Genomic DNA, 21,789 nt, shown 5'->3' with positions numbered 1-21,789 from the left:
ATTATGGACCTAATTAACAATTTACTTCCCCATAATAAAGTTTAACGTAAATTCGTCTCGAAAGGAGGAACATTTGGTGACCAAAATTTTATCCTACCTTTTTGGCTTGGATTCTTTCCAAATGCATACTATAGTTCATTCTATTTATGTAATACTCATTTGTATGATGAATATGGTCCTAATTAACAAGTTTCTTACCTAAAATAAAGTTTAAATTAAGTTCTTCTCCAAAGGAGGAACCTTTGGTTACCAAAATTTTATTCTACCTTTTTGACTTGGATTCTTGCCAAATTCCTACTATAGTTCCTTCTATTTACGTAATACTCTTTGTATGATGATTATGGACCTAATTAACAAGTTACTTCCCCATAATAAAGTTTAACGTAAATTCGTCTCCAACGGAGGAACCTTTGGTGACCAAAATTTTATCCTATCTTTTTGGCTTGGATTCTTTCCAAATGCATACTATAGTTCATTCTATTTATGTAATACTCATTGTATTATGATTATGGACCTAGTTAACAAGTTTCTTCCCCATAATAACGTTTAACTTAAGTTTGTCTCCAAAGGAGGAACCTTTGGTGACCAAAATTTTATCCTACTTTTTTGGCTTGGATTCTTGCCAAATTCCTACTATAGTTCGTTTTATTTACGTAATACTCATTGTATGATGATTATAGACCTAATTAACAAGTTACTTCCCCATAATAAAGTTTAACGTAAGTTCTTCTCCAAAGGAGGAACCTTTGGTGACCAAAATTTTATCCTACCTTTTTGGCTTGGATTCTTGCCAAATTCCTATTATAGTTAGTTCTATTTACGTAATACTCATTGTATGATGATTATGGACCTAATTAACAAGTTACTTCCCCATAATAACGTTTAACTTAAGTTTGTCTCCAAAGGAGGAACCTTTGGTGACCAAAATTTTATCCTACCTTTTTGGCTTGGATTCTTGCCAAATTCCTACTATAGTTCGTTCCATTTACGTAATACTCATTGTATGATGATTATGGACCTAATTAACAAGTTACTTCCCCATAATAAAGTTTAACGTAAGTTCATCTCTAAAGGAGGAACCTTTGGTGACCAAAATTTTATCCTACCTTTTTGGCTTGGATTCTTGCCAAATTCCTACTATAGTTAGTTCTATTTACGTAATACTCATTGTATGATGATTATGGACCTAATTAACAATTTACTTTCGCATAATAAAGTTTAACGTAAATTCGTTTCCAAAGGAGGAACATTTGGTGACCAAAATTTTATCCTATTTTTTTGGCTTGAATTCTTTCCAAATGCATACTATGGTTCATTCTATTTATGTAATACTCATTTGTATGATGAGTATGGACTTAATTAACAAGTTTCTTCCCTAAAATAAAGTTTAAATTAAGTTCTTCTCCAAAGGAGGAACCTTTGGTGACCAAAATTTTATCCTACCTTTTTGACTTGGATTCTTGCCAAATTCCGACTATAGTTCCTTCTATTTACGTAATACTCTTTGTATGATGATTATGGACCTAATTAAGAAGTTACTTCCCCATAATAAAGTTTAACGTAAATTCGTCTCCAAAGGAGGAACCTTTGGTGACCAAAATTTTATCCTACCTTTTTGGCTTGGATTCTTTCCAAATGCATACTATAGTTCAGTCTATTTACGTAATACTCATTGTATGATGATTATGATCCTAATTAACAAGTTACTTCCCCATAATAAAGTTTAACGTAAGTTCGTCTCCAAAGGAGAAACGTTTGGTGACCAAAATTTTATCCTACCTTTTTGACTTGGATTCTTGCCAAATTCCTACTATAGTTCCTTCTATTTACGTAATACTCATTGTATTATGATTATGGACCAAATTAACAAGTTACTTCCCCATAATAAAGTTTAACTTAAGTTCGTGTCCAAAGGAGGAACCTTTGGTGACCAAAATTTTATCCTACCTTTTTGACTTGGATTTTTGCCAAATTCCTACTATAGTTCCTTCTATTTACATAATACTCATTGTATGATGATTATGGACCTAATTAACAATTTACTTCCCCATAATAAAGTTTAACGTAAATTCGTCTCGAAAGGAGGAACATTTGGTGACCAAAATTTTATCCTACCTTTTTGGCTTGGATTCTTTCCAAATGCATACTATAGTTCATTCTATTTATGTAATACTCATTGTATGATGATTATGGACCTAATTAACAATTTACTTCCCCATAATAAAGTTTAACGTAAATTCGTCTCCAAAGGAGGAACATTTGGTGACCAAAATTTTATCCTAACTTTTTGGCTTGGATTCTTTCCAAATGCATACTATGGTTCATTCTATTTATGTAATAGTCATTTGTACGATGAGTATGGACTTAATTAACAAGTTTCTTCCCTAAAATAAAGTTTAAATTAAGTTCTTCTCCAAAGGAGGAACCTTTGGTGACCAAAATTTTATCCTACCTTTTTGACTTTGATTCTTGCCAAATTCCGACTATAGTTCCTTCTATTTACGTAATACTCTTTGTATGATGATTATGGACCTAATTAACAAGTTACTTCCCCATAATAAGGTTTAACGTAAATTCGTCTCCAAAGGAGGAACCTTTGGTGACCAAAATTTTATCCTACCTTTTTGGCTTGGATTCTTTCCAAATGCATACTATAGTTCATTCTATTTATGTAATACTCATCGTATGATGCTTATGGACCTAATTCACAAGTTACTTCCCCACAATAAATGTTAACGTAAGTTCGTCTCCAAAGGAGGAACCTTTGGTGACCAAAATTTAATCCTACCTTTTTGGCTTGGATTCTTTCCAAATGCATACTATAGTTCATTCTATTTATATAATACTCATCGTATGATGCTTATGGACCTAATTCACAAGTTACTTCCCCACAATAAATGTTAACGTAAGTTCGTCTCCAAAGGAGGAACCTTTGGTGACCAAAATTTAATCCTACCTTTTTGGCTTGGATTCTTTCCAAATGCATACTATAGTTCATTCTATTTATGTAATACTCATTGTATGATGATTATGGTCCTAATTAACAAGTTACTTCCCCATAATAAAGTTTAACGTAAGTTCGTCTCCAAAGGAGAAACGTTTGGTAACCAAAATTTTATACTACCTTTTTGACTTGGATTCTTGCCAAATTCCTACTATAGTTCCTTCTATTTACGTAATACTCATTGTATTATGATTATGGACCAAATTAACAAGTTACTTCCCCATAATAAAGTTTAACGTAAGTTCGTCTCCAAAGGAGGAACCTTTGGTTACCAAAATTTTATTCTACCTTTTTGACTTGGATTCTTGCCAAATTCCTACTATAGTTCCTTCTATTTACGTAATACTCTTTGTATGATGATTATGGACCTAATTAACAAGTTACTTCCCCATAATAAAGTTTAACGTAAATTCGTCTCCAACGGAGGAACCTTTGGTGACCAAAATTTTATCCTATCTTTTTGGCTTGGATTCTTTCCAAATGCATACTATAGTTCATTCTATTTATGTAATACTCATTGTATTATGATTATGGACCTAGTTAACAAGTTTCTTCCCCATAATAACGTTTAACTTAAGTTTGTCTCCAAAGGAGGAACCTTTGGTGACCAAAATTTTATCCTACTTTTTTGGCTTGGATTCTTGCCAAATTCCTACTATAGTTCGTTTTATTTACGTAATACTCATTGTATGATGATTATAGACCTAATTAACAAGTTACTTCCCCATAATAAAGTTTAACGTAAGTTCATCTCCAAAGGAGGAACCTTTGGTGACCAAAATTTTATCCTACCTTTTTGGCTTGGATTCTTGCCAAATTCCTATTATAGTTAGTTCTATTTACGTAATACTCATTGTATGATGATTATGGACCTAATTAACAAGTTACTTCCCCATAATAACGTTTAACTTAAGTTTGTCTCCAAAGGAGGAACCTTTGGTGACCAAAATTTTATCCTACCTTTTTGGCTTGGATTCTTGCCAAATTCCTACTATAGTTCGTTCCATTTACGTAATACTCATTGTATGATGATTATGGACCTAATTAACAAGTTACTTCCCCATAATAAAGTTTAACGTAAATTCGTCTCCAAAGGAGGAACCTTTGGTGACCAAAATTTTATCCTACCTTTTTGGCTTGGATTCTTTCCAAATGCATACTATAGTTCAGTCTATTTACGTAATACTCATTGTATGATGATTATGATCCTAATTAACAAGTTACTTCCCCATAATAAAGTTTAACGTAAGTTCGTCTCCAAAGGAGAAACGTTTGGTGACCAAAATTTTATCCTACCTTTTTGACTTGGATTCTTGCCAAATTCCTACTATAGTTCCTTCTATTTACGTAATACTCATTGTATTATGATTATGGACCAAATTAACAAGTTACTTCCCCATAATAAAGTTTAACTTAAGTTCGTGTCCAAAGGAGGAACCTTTGGTGACCAAAATTTTATCCTACCTTTTTGACTTGGATTTTTGCCAAATTCCTACTATAGTTCCTTCTATTTACATAATACTCATTGTATGATGATTATGGACCTAATTAACAATTTACTTCCCCATAATAAAGTTTAACGTAAATTCGTCTCGAAAGGAGGAACATTTGGTGACCAAAATTTTATCCTACCTTTTTGGCTTGGATTCTTTCCAAATGCATACTATAGTTCATTCTATTTATGTAATACTCATTGTATGATGATTATGGACCTAATTAACAATTTACTTCCCCATAATAAAGTTTAACGTAAATTCGTCTCCAAAGGAGGAACATTTGGTGACCAAAATTTTATCCTAACTTTTTGGCTTGGATTCTTTCCAAATGCATACTATGGTTCATTCTATTTATGTAATAGTCATTTGTACGATGAGTATGGACTTAATTAACAAGTTTCTTCCCTAAAATAAAGTTTAAATTAAGTTCTTCTCCAAAGGAGGAACCTTTGGTGACCAAAATTTTATCCTACCTTTTTGACTTTGATTCTTGCCAAATTCCGACTATAGTTCCTTCTATTTACGTAATACTCTTTGTATGATGATTATGGACCTAATTAACAAGTTACTTCCCCATAATAAGGTTTAACGTAAATTCGTCTCCAAAGGAGGAACCTTAGGTGACCAAAATTTTATCCTACCTTTTTGGCTTGGATTCTTTCCAAATGCATACTATAGTTCATTCTATTTATGTAATACTCATCGTATGATGCTTATGGACCTAATTCACAAGTTACTTCCCCACAATAAATGTTAACGTAAGTTCGTCTCCAAAGGAGGAACCTTTGGTGACCAAAATTTAATCCTACCTTTTTGGCTTGGATTCTTTCCAAATGCATACTATAGTTCATTCTATTTACGTAATACTCATTATATGATGATTATGGTCCTAATTAACAAATTACTTCCCCATAATAAAGTTTAACGTAAGTTCGTCTCCAAAGGAGAAACGTTTGGTAACCAAAATTTTATACTACCTTTTTGACTTGGATTCTTGCCAAATTCCTACTATAGTTCCCTCTATTTACGTAATACTCATTGTATTATGATTATGGACCAAATTAACAAGTTACTTCCCCATAATAAAGTTTAACTTAAGTTCGTGTCCAAAGGAGGAACCTTTGGTGACCAAAATTTTATCCTACCTTTTTGACTTGGATTCTTGCCAAATTCCTACTATAGTTCGTTCTATTTACATAATACTCATTATATGATGATTATGGACCTAATTAACAATTTACTTCCCCATAATAAAGTTTAACGTAAATTCGTCTCGAAAGGAGGAACATTTGGTGACCAAAATTTTATCCTACCTTTTTGGCTTGGATTCTTTCCAAATGCATACTATAGTTCATTCTATTTATGTAATACTCATTTGTATGATGAATATGGTCCTAATTAACAAGTTTCTTACCTAAAATAAAGTTTAAATTAAGTTCTTCTCCAAAGGAGGAACCTTTGGTTACCAAAATTTTATCCTACCTTTTTGACTTGGATTCTTGCCAAATTCCTACTATAGTTCCTTCTATTTACGTAATACTCTTTGTATGATGATTATGGACCTAATTAACAAGTTACTTCCCCATAATAAAGTTTAACGTAAATTCGTCTCCAACGGAGTAACCTTTGGTGACCAAAATTTTATCCTATCTTTTTGGCTTGGATTCTTTCCAAATGCATACTATAGTTCATTCTATTTATGTAATACTCATTGTATTATGATTATGGACCTAGTTAACAAGTTTCTTCCCCATAATAACATTTAACTTAAGTTTGTCTCCAAAGGAGGAACCTTTGGTGACCAAAATTTTATCCTACTTTTTTAGCTTGGATTCTTGCCAAATTCCTACTATAGTTCGTTTTATTTACGTAATACTCATTGTATGATGATTATGATCCTAATTAACAAGTTACTTCCCCATAATAAAGTTTAACGTAAGTTCGTCTCCAAAGGAGAAACGTTTGGTGACCAAAATTTTATCCTACCTTTTTGACTTGGATTCTTGCCAAATTCCTACTATAGTTCCTTCTATTTACGTAATACTCATTGTATTATGATTATGGACCAAATTAACAAGTTACTTCCCCATAATAAAGTTTAACTTAAGTTCGTGTCCAAAGGAGGAACCTTTGGTGAACAAAATTTTATCCTACCTTTTTGACTTGGATTCTTGCCAAATTCCTACTATAGTTCCTTCTATTTACCTAATACTCATTGTATGATGATTATGGACCTAATTAACAATTTACTTCCCCATAATAAAGTTTAACGTAAATTCGTCTCGAAAGGAGGAACATTTGGTGACCAAAATTTTATCCTACCTTTTTGGCTTGGATTCTTTCCAAATGCATACTATAGTTCATTCTATTTATGTAATACTCTTTGTATGATGATTATGGACCTAATTAACAAGTTACTTCCCCATAATAAAGTTTAACATAAATTCGTCTCCAACGGAGGAACCTTTGGTGACCAAAATTTTATCCTACCTTTTTGGCTTGGATTCTTTCCAAATGCATACTATAGTTCATTCTATTTACGTAATACTCATTGTATTATGATTATGGACCAAATTAACAAGTTACTTCCCCATAATAAAGTTTAACTTAAGTTCGGATCCAAAAGAGGAACCTTTGGTGACCAAAATTTTATCCTACCTTTTTGACTTGGATTCTTGCCAAATTCCTACTATAGTTCGTTCTATTTACATAATACTCATTGTATGATGATTATGGACCTAATTAACAATTTACTTCCCCATAATAAAGTTTAACGTAAATTCGTCTCGAAAGGAGGAACATTTGGTGACCAAAATTTTATCCTACCTTTTTGGCTTGGATTCTTTCCAAATGCATACTATAGTTCATTCTATTTATGTAATACTCATTTGTATGATGAGTATGGTCCTAATTAACAAGTTTCTTACCTAAAATAAAGTTTAAATTAAGTTCTTCTCCAAAGGAGGAACCTTTGGTTACCAAAATTTTATCCTACCTTTTTGACTTGGGTTCTTGCCAAATTCCTACTATAGTTCCTTCTATTTACGTAATACTCTTTGTATGATGATTATGGACCTAATTAACAAGTTACTTCCCCATAATAAAGTCTAACGTAAATTCGTCTCCAACGGAGGAACCTTTGGTGACCAAAATTTTATCCTACCTTTTTGGCTTGGATTCTTTCCAAATGCATATTATGGTTCATTCTATTTATGTAATACTCATTGTATTATGATTATGGACCTAATTAACAAGTTTCTTCCCCATAATAACGTTTAACGTAAATTCGTCTCCAACGGAGTAACCTTTGGTGACCAAAATTTTATCCTATCTTTTTGGCTTGGATTCTTTCCAAATGCATACTATAGTTCATTCTATTTATGTAATACTCATTGTATTATGATTATGGACCTAGTTAACAAGTTTCTTCCCCATAATAACATTTAACTTAAGTTTGTCTCCAAAGGAGGAATCTTTGGTTACCAAAATTTTATCCTACCTTTTTGACTTGGATTCTTGCCAAATTCCTACTATAGTTCCTTCTATTTACGTAATACTCTTTGTATGATGATTATGGACCTAATTAACAAGTTACTTCCCCATAATAAAGTTTAACGTAAATTCGTCTCCAACGGAGTAACCTTTGGTGACCAAAATTTTATCCTATCTTCTTGGCTTGGATTCTTTCCAAATGCATACTATAGTTCATTCTATTTATGTAATACTCATTGTATTATGATTATGGACCTAGTTAACAAGTTTCTTCCCCATAATAACATTTAACTTAAGTTTGTCTCCAAAGGAGGAACCTTTGGTGACCAAAATTTTATCCTACTTTTTTAGCTTGGATTCTTGCCAAATTCCTACTATAGTTCGTTTTATTTACGTAATACTCATTGTATGATGATTATGATCCTAATTAACAAGTTACTTCCCCATAATAAAGTTTAACGTAAGTTCGTCTCCAAAGGAGAAACGTTTGGTGACCAAAATTTTATCCTACCTTTTTGACTTGGATTCTTGCCAAATTCCTACTATAGTTCCTTCTATTTACGTAATACTCATTGTATTATGATTATGGACCAAATTAACAAGTTACTTCCCCATAATAAAGTTTAACTTAAGTTCGTGTCCAAAGGAGGAACCTTTGGTGAACAAAATTTTATCCTACCTTTTTGACTTGGATTCTTGCCAAATTCCTACTATAGTTCCTTCTATTTACCTAATACTCATTGTATGATGATTATGGACCTAATTAACAATTTACTTCCCCATAATAAAGTTTAACGTAAATTCGTCTCGAAAGGAGGAACATTTGGTGACCAAAATTTTATCCTACCTTTTTGGCTTGGATTCTTTCCAAATGCATACTATAGTTCATTCTATTTATGTAATACTCTTTGTATGATGATTATGGACCTAATTAACAAGTTACTTCCCCATAATAAAGTTTAACATAAATTCGTCTCCAACGGAGGAACCTTTGGTGACCAAAATTTTATCCTACCTTTTTGGCTTGGATTCTTTCCAAATGCATACTATAGTTCATTCTATTTACGTAATACTCATTGTATTATGATTATGGACCAAATTAACAAGTTACTTCCCCATAATAAAGTTTAACTTAAGTTCGGATCCAAAAGAGGAACCTTTGGTGACCAAAATTTTATCCTACCTTTTTGACTTGGATTCTTGCCAAATTCCTACTATAGTTCGTTCTATTTACATAATACTCATTGTATGATGATTATGGACCTAATTAACAATTTACTTCCCCATAATAAAGTTTAACGTAAATTCGTCTCGAAAGGAGGAACATTTGGTGACCAAAATTTTATCCTACCTTTTTGGCTTGGATTCTTTCCAAATGCATACTATAGTTCATTCTATTTATGTAATACTCATTTGTATGATGAGTATGGTCCTAATTAACAAGTTTCTTACCTAAAATAAAGTTTAAATTAAGTTCTTCTCCAAAGGAGGAACCTTTGGTTACCAAAATTTTATCCTACCTTTTTGACTTGGATTCTTGCCAAATTCCTACTATAGTTCCTTCTATTTACGTAATACTCTTTGTATGATGATTATGGACCTAATTAACAAGTTACTTCCCCATAATAAAGTTTAACGTAAATTCGTCTCCAACGGAGGAACCTTTGGTGACCAAAATTTTATCCTACCTTTTTGGCTTGGATTCTTTCCAAATGCATATTATGGTTCATTCTATTTATGTAATACTCATTGTATTATGATTATGGACCTAATTAACAAGTTTCTTCCCCATAATAACGTTTAACTTAAGTTTGTCTCCAAAGGAGGAACCTTTGGTGACCAAAATTTTATCCTACCTTTTTGGCTTGGATTCTTGCCAAATTCCTACTATAGTTCCTTCTATTTACCTAATACTCATTGTATGATGATTATGGACCTAATTAACAAGTTACTTCCCCATAATAAAGTTTAACGTAAATTCGTCTCCAACGGAGGAACCTTTGGTGACCAAAATTTTATCCTACCTTTTTGGCTTGGATTCTTTCCAAATGCATACTATAGTTCATTCTATTTATGTAATACTCATTGTATCATGATTATGGACCTAATTAACAAGTTACTTCCCCATAATAAAGTTTAACTTAAGTTCGTATCCAACAGAGGAACCTTTGGTGACCAAAATTTTATCCTACCTTTTTGACTTGGATTCTTGCCAAATTCCTACTATAGTTCGTTCTATTTACATAATACTCATTGTATGATGATTATGGACCTAATTAACAATTTACTTCCCCATAATAAAGTTTAACGTAAATTCGTCTCGAAAGGAGGAACATTTGGTGACCAAAATTTTATCCTACCTTTTTGGCTTGGATTCTTTCCAAATGCATACTATAGTTCATTCTATTTATGTAATACTCATTTGTATGATGAGTATGGTCCTAATTAACAAGTTTCTTACCTAAAATAAAGTTTAAATTAAGTTCTTCTCCAAAGGAGGAACCTTTGGTTACCAAAATTTTATCCTACCTTTTTGACTTGGATTCTTGCCAAATTCCTACTATAGTTCCTTCTATTTACGTAATACTCTTTGTATGATGATTATGGACCTAATTAACAAGTTACTTCCCCATAATAAAGTTTAACGTAAATTCGTCTCCAACGGAGGAACCTTTGGTGACCAAAATTTTATCCTACCTTTTTGGCTTGGATTCTTTCCAAATGCATATTATGGTTCATTCTATTTATGTAATACTCATTGTATTATGATTATGGACCTAATTAACAAGTTTCTTCCCCATAATAACGTTTAACTTAAGTTTGTCTCCAAAGGAGGAACCTTTGGTGACCAAAATTTTGTCCTACCTTTTTGGCTTGGATTCTTGCCAAATTCCTATTATAGTTCCTTCTATTTACCTAATACTCATTGTATGATGATTATGGACCTAATTAACAAGTTACTTCCCCATAATAAAGTTTAACGTAAATTCGTCTCCAACGGAGGAACCTTTGGTGACCAAAATTTTATCCTACCTTTTTGGCTTGGATTCTTTCCAAATGCATACTATAGTTCATTCTATTTATGTAATACTCATTGTATCATGATTATGGACCTAATTAACAAGTTACTTCCCCATAATAAAGTTTAACTTAAGTTCGTATCCAACAGAGGAACCTTTGGTGACCAAAATTTTATCCTACCTTTTTGACTTGGATTCTTGCCAAATTCCTACTATAGTTCGTCCTATTTACATAATACTCATTGTATGATGATTATGGACCTAATTAACAATTTACTTCCCCATAATAAAGTTTAACGTAAATTCGTCTCGAAAGGAGGAACATTTGGTGACCAAAATTTTATCCTACCTTTTTGGCTTGGATTCTTTCCAAATGCATACTATAGTTCATTCTATTTATGTAATACTCATTTGTATGATGAGTATGGTCCTAATTAACAAGTTTCTTACCTAAAATAAAGTTTAAATTAAGTTCTTCTCCAAAGGAGGAACCTTTGGTTACCGAAATTTTATCCTACCTTTTTGACTTGGATTCTTGCCAAATTCCTACTATAGTTCCTTCTATTTACGTAATACTCATTGTATGATGATTATGGACCTAATTAACAAGTTACTTCCCCATAATAAAGTTTAACGTAAGTTCATCTCCAAAGGAGGAACCTTTGGTGACCAAAATTTTATCCTACCTTTTTGGCTTGGATTCTTGCCAAATTCCTACTATAGTTAGTTCTATTTACGTAATACTCATTGTATGATGATTATGGACCTAATTAACAAGTTACTTCCCCATAATAAAGTTTAACGTAAGTTCATCTCCAAAGGAGGAACCTTTGGTGACCAAAATTTTATCCTACCTTTTTGGCTTGGATTCTTGCCAAATTCCTACTATAGTTAGTTCTATTTACGTAATACTCATTGTATGATGATTATGGACCTAATTAACAAGTTACTTCCCCATAATAACGTTTAACTTAAGTTTGTCTCCAAAGGAGGAACCTTTGGTGACCAAAATTTTATCCTACCTTTTTCGCTTGGATTCTTGCCAAATTCCTACTATAGTTCGTTCCATTTACGTAATTCTCATTGTATGATGATTATGGACCTAATTAACAAGTTACTTCCCCATAATAAAGTTTAACGTAAGTTCATCTCCAAAGGAGGAACCTTTGGTGACCAAAATTTTATCCTACCTTTTTGGCTTGGATTCTTGCCAAATTCCTACTATAGTTAGTTCTACTTACGTAATACTCATTGTATGATGATTATGGACCTAATTAACAATTTACTTTCCCATAATAAAGTTTAACGTAAATTCATTTCCAAAGGAGGAACATTTGGTGACCAAAATTTTATCCTAACTTTTTGGCTTGGATTCTTTCCAAATGCATACTATGGTTCATTCTATTTATGTAATACTCATTTGTATGATGAGTTTGGACTTAATTAACAAGTTTCTTCCCTAAAATAAAGTTTAAATTAAGTTCTTCTCCAAAGGAGGAACCTTTGGTGACCAAAATTTTATCCTACCTTTTTGACTTGGATTCTTGCCAAATTCCGACTATAGTTCCTTCTATTTACGTAATACTCTTTGTATGATAATTATGGACCTAATTAACAAGTTACTTCCCCATAATAAAGTTTAACGTAAATTCGTCTCCAAAGGAGGAACCTTTGGTGACCAAAATTTTATCCTACCTTTTTGGCTTGGATTCTTTCCAAATGCATACTATAGTTCATTCTATTTACGTAATACTCATTGTATGATGATTATGATCCTAATTAACAAGTTACTTCCCCATAATAAAGTTTAACGTAAGTTCGTCTCCAAAGGAGAAACGTTTGGTGACCAAAATTTTATCCTACCTTTTTGACTTGGATTCTTACCAAATTCCTACTATAGTTCTTTCTATTTACGTAATACTCATTGTATTATGATTATGGACCAAATTAACAAGTTACTTCCCCATAATAAAGTTTAACGTAAGTTCATCTCCAAAGGAGGAACCTTTGGTGACCAAAATTTTATCCTACCTTTTTGGCTTGGATTCTTGCCAAATTCCTACTATAGTTAGTTCTATTTACGTAATACTCATTGTATGATGATTATGGACCTAATTAACAAGTTACTTCCCCATAATAAAGTTTAACGTAAGTTCATCTCCAAAGGAGGAACCTTTGGTGACCAAAATTTTATCCTACCTTTTTGGCTTGGATTCTTGCCAAATTCCTACTATAGTTAGTTCTATTTACGTAATACTCATTGTATGATGATTATGGACCTAATTAACAAGTTACTTCCCCATAATAACGTTTAACTTAAGTTTGTCTCCAAAGGAGGAACCTTTGGTGACCAAAATTTTATCCTACCTTTTTGGCTTGGATTCTTGCCAAATTCCTACTATAGTTCGTTCCATTTACGTAATTCTCATTGTATGATGATTATGGACCTAATTAACAAGTTACTTCCCCATAATAAAGTTTAACGTAAGTTCATCTCCAAAGGAGGAACCTTTGGTGACCAAAATTTTATCCTACCTTTTTGGCTTGGATTCTTGCCAAATTCCTACTATAGTTAGTTCTACTTACGTAATACTCATTGTATGATGATTATGGACCTAATTAACAATTTACTTTCCCATAATAAAGTTTAACGTAAATTCATTTCCAAAGGAGGAACATTTGGTGACCAAAATTTTATCCTAACTTTTTGGCTTGGATTCTTTCCAAATGCATACTATGGTTCATTCTATTTATGTAATACTCATTTGTATGATGAGTTTGGACTTAATTAACAAGTTTCTTCCCTAAAATAAAGTTTAAATTAAATTCTTCTCCAAAGGAGGAACCTTTGGTGACCAAAATTTTATCCTACCTTTTTGACTTGGATTCTTGCCAAATTCCGACTATAGTTCCTTCTATTTACGTAATACTCTTTGTATGATAATTATGGACCTAATTAACAAGTTACTTCCCCATAATAAAGTTTAACGTAAATTCGTCTCCAAAGGAGGAACCTTTGGTGACCAAAATTTTATCCTACCTTTTTGGCTTGGATTCTTTCCAAATGCATACTATAGTTCATTCTATTTACGTAATACTCATTGTATGATGATTATGATCCTAATTAACAAGTTACTTCCCCATAATAAAGTTTAACGTAAGTTCGTCTCCAAAGGAGAAACGTTTGGTGACCAAAATTTTATCCTACCTTTTTGACTTGGATTCTTACCAAATTCCTACTATAGTTCTTTCTATTTACGTAATACTCATTGTATTATGATTATGGACCAAATTAACAAGTTACTTCCCCATAATAAAGTTTAACGTAAGTTCATCTCCAAAGGAGGAACCTTTGGTGACCAAAATTTTATCCTACTTTTTTGGCTTGGATTCTAGCCAAATTCCTACTATAGTTCGTTTTATTTACGTAATACTCATTGTATGATGATTATGGACCTAATTAACAAGTTACTTCCCCATAATAAAGTTTAACGTAAGTTCATCTCCAAAGGAGGAACCTTTGGTGACCAAAATTTTATCCTACCTTTTTGGCTTGGATTCTTGCCAAATTCCTACTATAGTTAGTTCTATTTACGTAATACTCATTGTATGATGATTATGGACCTAATTAACAAGTTACTTCCCCATAATAACGTTTAACTTAAGTTTGTCTCCAAAGGAGGAACCTTTGGTGACCAAAATTTTATCCTACCTTTTTGGCTTGGATTCTTGCCAAATTCCTACTATAGTTCGTTCCATTTACGTAATTCTCATTGTATGATGATTATGGACCTAATTAACAAGTTACTTCCCCATAATAAAGTTTAACGTAAGTTCATCTCCAAAGGAGGAACCTTTGGTGACCAAAATTTTATCCTACCTTTTTGGCTTGGATTCTTGCCAAATTCCTACTATAGTCAGTTCTACTTACGTAATACTCATTGTATGATGATTATGGACCTAATTAACAATTTACTTTCCCATAATAAAGTTTAACGTAAATTCATTTCCAAAGGAGGAACATTTGGTGACCAAAATTTTATCCTAACTTTTTGGCTTGGATTCTTTCCAAATGCATACTATGGTTCATTCTATTTATGTAATACTCATTTGTATGATGAGTTTGGACTTAATTAACAAGTTTCTTCCCTAAAATAAAGTTTAAATTAAGTTCTTCTCCAAAGGAGGAACCTTTGGTGACCAAAATTTTATCCTACCTTTTTGACTTGGATTCTTGCCAAATTCCGACTATAGTTCCTTCTATTTACGTAATACTCTTTGTATGATGATTATGGACCTAATTAACAAGTTACTTCCCCATAATAAAGTTTAACGTAAATTCGTCTCCAAAGGAAGAACCTTTGGTGACCAAAATTTTATCCTACCTTTTTGGCTTGGATTCTTTCCAAATGCATACTATAGTTCATTCTATTTACGTAATACTCATTGTATGATGATTATGATCCTAATTAACAAGTTACTTCCCCATAATAAAGTTTAACGTAAGTTCGTCTCCAAAGGAGAAACGTTTGGTGACCAAAATTTTATCCTACCTTTTTGACTTGGATTCTTACCAAATTCCTACTATAGTTCCTTCTATTTACGTAATACTCATTGTATTATGATTATGGACCAAATTAACAAGTTACTTCCCCATAATAAAGTTTAACTTAAGTTCGTGTCCAAAGGAGGAACCTTTGGTGACCAAAATTTTATCCTACCTTTTTGACTTGGATTCTTGCCAAATTCCTACTATAGTTCCTTCTATTTACCTAATACTCATTGTATGATGATTATGGACCTAATTAACAATTTACTTCCCCATAATAAAGTTTAACGTAAATTCGTCTCGAAAGGAGGAACATTTGGTGACCAAAATTTTATCCTACCTTTTTGGCTTGGATTCTTTCCAAATGCATACTATAGTTCATTCTATTTATGTAATACTCATTTGTATGATGAGTATGGTCCTAATTAACAAGTTTCTTACCTAAAATAAAGTTTAAATTAAGTTCTTCTCCAAAGGAGGAACCTTTGGTTACCAAAATTTTATCCTACCTTTTTGACTTGGATTTTTGCCAAATTCCTACTATAGTTCCTTCTATTTACATAATACTCATTGTATGATGATTATGGACCTAATTAACAATTTACTTCCCCGTAATAAAGTTTAACGTAAATTCGTCTCGAAAGGAGGAACATTTGGTGACCAAAATTTTATCCAACCTTTTTGGCTTGGATTCTTTCCAAATGCATACTATAGTTCATTCTATTTATGTAATACTCATTGTATCATGATTATGGACCTAATTAACAAGTTACTTCCCCATAATAAACTTTAACTTAAGTTCGTATCCAAAAGAGGAACCTTTGGTGACCAAAATTTTATCCTACCTTTTTGACTTGGATTCTTGCCAAATTCCTACTATAGTTCGTTCTATTTACATAATACTCATTGTATGATGATTATGGACCTAATTAACAATTTACTTTCCCATAATAAAGTTTAACGTAAATTCGTCTCGAAAGGAGGAACCTTTGGTGACCAAAATTTTATCCTACCTTTTTGGCTTGGATTCTTTCCAAATGCATACTATAGTTCATTCTATTTATGTAATACTCATTGTATCATGATTATGGACCTAATTAACAAGTTACTTCCCCATAATAAAGTTTAACTTAAGTTCGTATCCAAAAGAGGAACCTTTGGTGACCAAAATTTTATCCTACCTTTTTGACTTGGATTCTTGCCATATTCCTACTATAGTTCGTTCTATTTACATAATACTCATTGTATGATGATTATGGACCTAATTAACAATTTACTTTCCCATAATAAAGTTTAACGTAAATTCGTTTCCAAAGGAGGAACATTTGGTGACCAAAATTTTATCCTAACATTTTGGCTTGGATTCTTTCCAAATGCATACTATGGTTCATTCTATTTATGTAATACTCATTTGTATGATGAGTATGGACTTAATTAACAAGTTTCTTCCCTAAAATAATGTTTAAATTAAGTTCTTCTCCAAAGGAGGAACCTTTGGTGACCAAAATTTTATCCTACCTTTTTGGCTTGGATTCTTTCCAAATGCATACTATAGTTCATTCTATTTACGTAATACTCATTGTATGATGATTATGATCCTAATTAACAAGTTACTTCCCCATTATAAAGTTTAACTTAAGTTCGTGTCCAAAGGAGGAACCTTTGGCGACCAAAATTTTATCCTACCTTTTTGACTTGGATTCTTGCCAAATTCCAACTATAGTTCCTTCCATTTACATAATACTCATTGTATGATGATTATGGACCTAATTAACAATTTACTTCCCCATAATAAAGTTTAACGTAAATTCGTCTCGAAAGGAGGAACATTTGGTGACCAAAATTTTATCCTACCTTTTTGGCTTGGATTCTTTCCAAATGCATACTATAGTTCATTCTATTTATGTAATACTCTTTGTATGATGATTATGGACCTAATTAACAAGTTACTTCCCCATAATAAAGTTTAACGTAAATTCGTCTCCAACGGAGGAACCTTTGGTGACCAAAATTTTATCCTACCTTTTTGGCTTGGATTCTTTCCAAATGCATACTATAGTTCATTCTATTTATGTAATACTCATTGTATCATGATTATGGACCTAATTAACAAGTTACTTACCCATAATAAAGTTTAACTTAAGTTCGTATCCAAAAGAGGAACCTTTGGTGACCAAAATTTTATCCTACCTTTTTGACTTGGATTCTTGCCAAATTCCTACTATAGTTCGTTCTATTTACATAATACTCATTGTATGATGATTATGGACATAATTAACAATTTACTTCCCCATAATAAAGTTTAACGTAAATTCGTCTCGAAAGGAGGAACATTTGGTGACCAAAATTTTATCCTACCTTTTTGGCTTGGATTCTTTCCAAATGCATACTATGGTTCATTCTATTTATGTAATACTCATTTGTATGATGAGTATGGACTTAATTAACAAGTTTCTTCCCTAAAATAATGTTTAAATTAAGTTCTTCTCCGAAGGAGGAACCTTTGGTGACCAAAATTTTATCCTACCTTTTTGGCTTGGATTCTTTCCAAATGCATACTATAGTTCATTCTATTTACGTAATACTCATTGTATGATGATTATGATCCTAATTAACAAGTTACTTCCCCATTATAAAGTTTAACTTAAGTTCGTGTCCAAAGGAGGAACCTTTGGCGACCAAAATTTTATCCTACCTTTTTGACTTGGATTCTTGCCAAATTCCTACTATAGTTCCTTCTATTTACATAATACTCATTGTATGATGATTATGGACCTAATTAACAATTTACTTCCCCATAATAAAGTTTAACGTAAATTCGTCTCGAAAGGAGGAACATTTGGTGACCAAAATTTTATCCTACCTTTTTGGCTTGGATTCTTTCCAAATGCATACTATAGTTCATTCTATTTATGTAATACTCTTTGTATGATGATTATGGACCTAATTAACAAGTTACTTCCCCATAATAAAGTTTAACGTAAATTCGTCTCCAACGGAGGAACCTTTGGTGACCAAAATTTTATCCTAACTTTTTGGCTTGGATTCTTTCCAAATGCATACTATAGTTCATTCTATTTATGTAATACTCATTGTATCATGATTATGGACCTAATTAACAAGTTACTTACCCATAATAAAGTTTAACTTAAGTTCGTATCCAAAAGAGGAACCTTTGGTGACCAAAATTTTATCCTACCTTTTTGACTTGGATTCTTGCCAAATTCCTACTATAGTTCGTTCTATTTACATAATACTCATTGTATGATGATTATGGACATAATTAACAATTTACTTCCCCATAATAAAGTTTAACGTAAATTCGTCTCGAAAGGAGGAACATTTGGTGACCAAAATTTTATCCTACCTTTTTGGCTTGGATTCTTTCCAAATGCATACTATAGTTCATTCTATTTATGTAATACTCTATGTATGATGATTATGGACCTAATTAACAAGTTACTTCCCCATAATAAAGTTTAACGTAAATTCGTCTCCAACGGAGGAACCTTTGGTGACCAAAATTTTATCCTACCTTTTTGGCTTGGATTCTTTCCAAATGCATACTATAGTTCATTCTATTTATGTAATACTCATTGTATCATGATTATGGACCTAATTAACAAGTTACTTCCCCATAATAAAGTTTAACTTAAGTTCGTATCCAAAAGAGGAACCTTTGGTGACCAAAATTTTATCCTACCTTTTTGACTTGGATTCTTGCCAAATTCCTACTATAGTTCGTTCTATTTACATAATACTCATTGTATGATGATTATGAACCTAATTAACAATTTACTTTCCCATAATAAAGTTTAACGTAAATTCGTTTCCAAAGGAGGAACATTTGGTGACCAAAATTTTATCCTAACTTTTTGGCTTGGATTCTTTCCAAATGCATACTATGGTTCATTCTATTTATGTAATACTCATTTGTATGATGAGTATGGACTTAATTAACAAGTTTCTTCCCTAAAATAATGTTTAAATTAAGTTCTTCTCCAAAGGAGGAACCTTTGGTGACCAAAATTTTATCCTACCTTTTTGGCTTGGATTCTTTCCAAATGCATACTATAGTTCATTCTATTTATGTAATACTCATTGTATGATGATTATGATCCTAATTAACAAGTTACTTCCCCATTATAAAGTTTAACTTAAGTTCGTGTCCAAAGGAGGAACCTTTGGCGACCAAAATTTTATCCTACCTTTTTGACTTGGATTCTTGCCAAATTCCTACTATAGTTCCTTCTATTTACATAATACTCATTGTATGATGATTATGGACCTAATTAACAATTTACTTCCCCATAATAAAGTTTAACGTAAATTCGTCTCGAAAGGAGGAACATTTGGTGACCAAAATTTTATCCTACCTTTTTGGCTTGGATTCTTTCCAAATGCATACTATAGTTCATTCTATTTATGTAATACTCTTTGTATGATGATTATGGACCTAATTAACAAGTTACTTCCCCATAATAAAGTTTAACGTAAATTCGTCTCCAACGGAGGAACCTTTGGTGACCAAAATTTTATCCTACCTTTTTGGCTTGGATTCTTTCCAAATGCATACTATAGTTCATTCTATTTATGTAATACTCATTGTATCATGATTATGGACCTAATTAACAAGTTACTTACCCATAATAAAGTTTAACTTAAGTTCGTATCCAAAAGAGGAACCTTTGGTGACCAAAATTTTATCCTACCTTTTTGACTTGGATTCTTGCCAAATTCCTACTATAGTTCGTTCTATTTACATAATACTCATTGTATGATGATTATGGACATAATTAACAATTTACTTCCCCATAATAAAGTTTAACGTAAATTCGTCTCGAAAGGAGGAACATTTGGTGACCAAAATTTTATCCTACCTTTTTGGCTTGGATTCTTTCCAAATGCATACTATGGTTCATTCTATTTATGTAATACTCATTTGTATGATGAGTATGGACTTAATTAACAAGTTTCTTCCCTAAAATAATGTTTAAATTAAGTTCTTCTCCAAAGGAGGAACCTTTGGTGACCAAAATTTTATCCTACCTTTTTGGCTTGGATTCTTTCCAAATGCATACTATAGTTCATTCTATTTACGTAATACTCATTGTATGATGATTATGATCCTAATTAACAAGTTACTTCCCCATTATAAAGTTTAACTTAAGTTCGTGTCCAAAGGAGGAACCTTTGGCGACCAAAATTTTATCCTACCTTTTTGACTTGGATTCTTGCCAAATTCCTACTATAGTTCCTTCTATTTACATAATACTCATTGTATGATGATTATGGACCTAATTAACAATTTACTTCCCCATAATAAAGTTTAACGTAAATTCGTCTCGAAAGGAGGAACATTTGGTGACCAAAATTTTATCCTACCTTTTTGGCTTGGATTCTTTCCAAATGCATACTATAGTTCATTCTATTTATGTAATACTCTTTGTATGATGATTATGGACCTAATTAACAAGTTACTTCCCCATAATAAAGTTTAACGTAAATTCGTCTCCAACGGAGGAACCTTTGGTGACCAAAATTTTATCCTAACTTTTTGGCTTGGATTCTTTCCAAATGCATACTATAGTTCATTCTATTTATGTAATACTCATTGTATCATGATTATGGACCTAATTAACAAGTTACTTACCCATAATAAAGTTTAACTTAAGTTCGTATCCAAAAGAGGAACCTTTGGTGACCAAAATTTTATCCTACCTTTTTGACTTGGATTCTTGCCAAATTCCTACTATAGTTCGTTCTATTTACATAATACTCATTGTATGATGATTATGGACATAATTAACAATTTACTTCCCCATAATAAAGTTTAACGTAAATTCGTCTCGAAAGGAGGAACATTTGGTGACCAAAATTTTATCCTACCTTTTTGGCTTGGATTCTTTCCAAATGCATACTATAGTTCATTCTATTTATGTAATACTCTATGTATGATGATTATGGACCTAATTAACAAGTTACTTCCCCATAATAAAGTTTAACGTAAATTCGTCTCCAACGGAGGAACCTTTGGTGACCAAAATTTTATCCTACCTTTTTGGCTTGGATTCTTTCCAAATGCATACTATAGTTCATTCTATTTATGTAATACTCATTGTATCATGATTATGGACCTAATTAACAAGTTACTTCCCCATAATAAAGTTTAACTTAAGTTCGTATCCAAAAGAGGAACCTTTGGTGACCAAAATTTTATCCTACCTT

This window comes from Medicago sativa, chromosome 8 (genome assembly GCF_051527215.1).
Source record: "Medicago sativa cultivar Bolivia chromosome 8, Bolivia_mono, whole genome shotgun sequence".
NCBI classification, from domain to species: domain Eukaryota; kingdom Viridiplantae; phylum Streptophyta; class Magnoliopsida; order Fabales; family Fabaceae; genus Medicago; species Medicago sativa.
This window is presented reverse-complemented; position numbering follows the sequence as displayed.